The following is a 3,884-nucleotide window of genomic DNA, read 5'->3' on the forward strand; positions in this document are numbered from 1 at the left end:
CTGAGCCCGTGGGAGATGGAAGCGCAGCTGTGGGGATCTTCCAATGCTAAAAAACAGGACACACAAGCCATTGGGAAGTCTGAGTAATGTTATCAGGTCACTGCTCCTTGATTTTTCTATCTCCAGCAGCCTCTTGTCTTGAAAATAACTTTTTTTTTACTCTACAAAAACAAAGGAAAAAAGGTTGCTGTCTCTTCCTTAAAGCATCTTTCTTTTCCTCCCAGCTGCCTGGTGCCTGAGGGAGCATGGGCTAGCCACTGTGCTGTTGGGGTCTTCCCACCCATTCCATGCCAACCTGAGCCGCCCCCAGTTACTGTCCCAGTGAATCCTGTGTACCCCCCGGCTCCCAACATGATGTGCGAGATCACAGTCGCAGTGGCTTTCATCTCTAAGTTCCTCCGCACCAAGGGGCTCACAAGTGAAGTCCTGCTGCACACCTTCAGCCAGACGCTTCAGGAGCTTCTGGCAGAACATTATAAACATCATTGGTTCCCAGAAATGCCATTCAAGGGATCAGGTTACCGTTGTATTCGCATCAATCATAAAATGGATCCTCTGATTGCACAGGCTGCCCAGCGCATTGGACTGAGCAGTCAGGAGCTGTTCAGGCTTCTCCCAAGTGAACTCACACTCTGGGTTGACCCTTACGAAGTGTGCTATAGAATTGGAGAAGATGGCTCCATCTGTGTGCTGTATGAGGCCTCACCAACAGGAGAGAGCACTCAGAACAGCTCCGACATGCAAATGGTAGACAACAGAAGCAGCTGTAAGGAGGAAATGTTCCCGGGCAGAAGAAGCCCTTCCAAACCCTGCAATATGATGACTGTCTCTAGTTAAGATGTCGTCTATGGATGGCTCATCTTACAGTGAATGGAAATTTAAAAGTTTTATTTTGAGAGGGATCCTTTGGGGAATAGTTCATGGAATTTCCACCATAAGTGAGCTGTGAAGAGCTGGTGCAAGACAGAATGTTAAAAAAATATTTTGAAATAACAGTGCCATAGTTTGGACAGTACATTTCAATGATTCAACAGATTGTGAGTTAAAGTAAATGATCACTCTGTTCGCTAGGAAGTAAAGGCCTAGAATGGTTTCAGTTATTCCCCTGATAGTGTAATTAAATTTTGACATCAGTCACTTTAAGGAACATCTGTTTCTAAGAGCCCTCCTCTTCAGGAGATCATAAAGAAGAATTTGTACTATTGTACTTGAAGTCATTATAAAAATAATTTTGGGAGCTTACTTGGAAAGCTCAATGTTTTAAACTTAGTAGTACTGGAAACTTTACTACAAAACTTTTACCTAGCACTTCAATATGCATAAATGTACATAAAGAAAAACTAGTAAGTATGACCTGACGAAATGGTCAGACCTTGTATTATGTTTTTGACTTTGAAAGTGTCAAGTGACCAAAATCTGCCTTGGCAACAGCCTTTTAAATCCTTAAAATATTTAAAATGATACTCTCTCAACTGGGGTATTAACACCAGCCAGCACTGTACATTTGCTAGCTTATAATTTTTTAAGACTATGTAAATTTCCTATTTTTAGATATTGGAAGTCTGGTTTGTAACTATTGTTGTACTTAGTTTAGAAAAAGCCTTTTCAAGAAAACATTTATTTTGAGAACATTGTTAATCATCTTTTATTTGGTAAATTATGAACTGGTATAAATTTGTACAGTTCATGTCTATTGATGTTGCAAACTTGTACAGATTTCTATATTTTGGATGAGAAAGTTCTTTGCTCTCTATAATAAATATTTCTTATCTTGGCATTTGAAGTAATGAATCAGCATAGTCAGGTGAGCCAGACACCATCCATCCAACATGAGGATCAGTGATCACAGGGGGGTTTCATTGCTGTCCTGACTTGCTGCAGTTTCTCCATCACCAAGCTCTTAGGTCTAGAGCCTTAGGCCTGGGGCTGGTGATGCAGCATGAATCGCTGTGTGGCCTTGCATGTAACCTATCCCGAGGAGAGAGAATCTACCTTGTGCCTCTCAGATAGTGGGGACCTTCATCCTTGCTAGACTCAAGACCTGGTGGAGAATTCCTAAGTGAAGAGTCAGAACTGGTGGTAGCATGGGCATCTTCTTATGACATCCAGAGCCCTCATTTCCCCACCCCAGAGGCCACCAGCACGCCTTCTGTTACACTCACGCCAGGCCAGCCCTCAGTCCCTTTTCTTTTCATCTATTTGGAATCAGCCCCTGGCTGTGCTCTGAGGTCACCAGGCCTCTCCTGCTTGTGAGGGTCTCTCCCTGTTCCTTCCTCAGGGAAGACCTTTCTCTACCCAGGGCTACTCTGAGTGTTCTCATGTTCTGAATCTTCCTTGAGGCTTCTTCCCTGAGCAGTTGACACACAACTCTCCATGGTCATTGACTGATATCTGGGGGCCGGGTCTTTCATGGGCCAGTCACCCCTGAGAGTAGTGGGGGTAGGGGTTAACCAAGTGCACAGTGTAAAGTGCCTTCTCATTTGAGTGCTTCACATTTGAGTGAAGACCGTCCTCTGTCACTGAGAATCTGATGAGGAAGCATCAAGGAGAGGTATTCTTGTCTGGAAATATGGCATTTTGTGTACTTGTCCAGGCAGTTGGGTGCTCCCTCATTGTCAGGCTGATCATCAGTTGGAGGGATTAAAGACAATATTGTAATACCAAAGTGACGCCATTGTGGTTTCATATGGGCTGCTGAGAAGATGTGGGCCATGAGCCCCAAACAATGTTATCCTGAAAACCTCGCTTACCAGAGTCTACTTTGAGAAATGTGTCTTGCTAAGCAGCACCTGAATGCTTGGCTCAGGAGCTTGCTCCCATCCCTCCCTTGCTATACCTATTGGGAGCTGCTGCTCAGAATTTCCCCTGACTTTCTCCTACAATGTGTGAGATGTCTTTTGGGGGCAGGTACCCTGTGAGGAATTGTGTTAAAATGAATCTCCAGCAGTCCTAATGAAAACTCTCTTTTGTCTCTGAGCCAAAGATGGCCTGTGTGTAGTGGCCTCTAGGTGGCAGTAAGAACCTCTGCATGGCAGTAAGACTCCCTTGTCACCTGGACTTGAAATATTGCTGTTGTTTGGGCTGGGGCATCTGAGTTTTCCTCAAGCCTCACTGAATTTCTTGACTGTTTTCCTCTTCCCTTCCTTTTTCATCCCCTCCCCTCCCCTCTCCTTTCTTTTCCTTTTCATACCTCAACACAGACCTGCTGGCTGAAAAGCCCACTAGTGACCAAACTCAGATTTTCATATACCCAACAAGTTCACACAGCTAAAGCAGCAGTTAGTCTCAGAGGCAGCCTAGGTTGCACAGCCTGCTAATCATCACTGGGGTGAAGGTAGGTGTGATATAGCAGTGTGGTCATGAGAGTCACGGCCACTTCTGTATCTTGCTGAAGAACATCATCACCTAGACCCCAAAGCTCCCTCTCTGGTCCTTATGTGCTGTGGCCATTCCCTTGCCTTCCTCCCCTCCAGATGATGGTCCTTGGCTGGTGAAACTCAAGAGGGTGGCCTATATGACAACTACCCCTGTCCCAGCACTAATGGTCCCATGTTTATTCTTGACCAGCCCTGATTTCCTGTGCACCTTCTATAGCTTGTGATTGAGACCACTCCCACAGGCATGTATCTAACCTTCAGGGTTGATGATGATTTGATCTCTTGTGCTGTTCTTAACTGGCCCATTGCACTCTGAGACAGACAAGGCTGAAAGGATTTAGGAATATACACCAGGCTAGGCTCTTTCATGTGGGAGGTTTGCTCCTGCTGACTGGCTCTTATGGCCCCTCAACCATACTGCTGCTGAAGAATACCAACAGACTTGTCTGCACTCTAACAGAATCCTCAAAAGGCCTATTCTTGGCTTTTTCCCACTTGGCATCTGAG

The 3,884-nt window shown here is 45.1% G+C and overlaps 1 pseudogene; it reads left to right on the plus strand.

Moving 5' to 3' along the window:
• Nucleotides 1-351: 351 nt before the first annotated feature.
• On the plus strand, nucleotides 352-837 carry LOC105992841 (annotated as a pseudogene).
• Nucleotides 838-3,884: the final 3,047 nt, after the last annotated feature.

This window comes from Dipodomys ordii, unplaced genomic scaffold (genome assembly GCF_000151885.1).
Source record: "Dipodomys ordii isolate 6190 unplaced genomic scaffold, Dord_2.0 Scaffold89, whole genome shotgun sequence".
Classification (NCBI taxonomy): Eukaryota; Metazoa; Chordata; class Mammalia; order Rodentia; family Heteromyidae; genus Dipodomys; species Dipodomys ordii.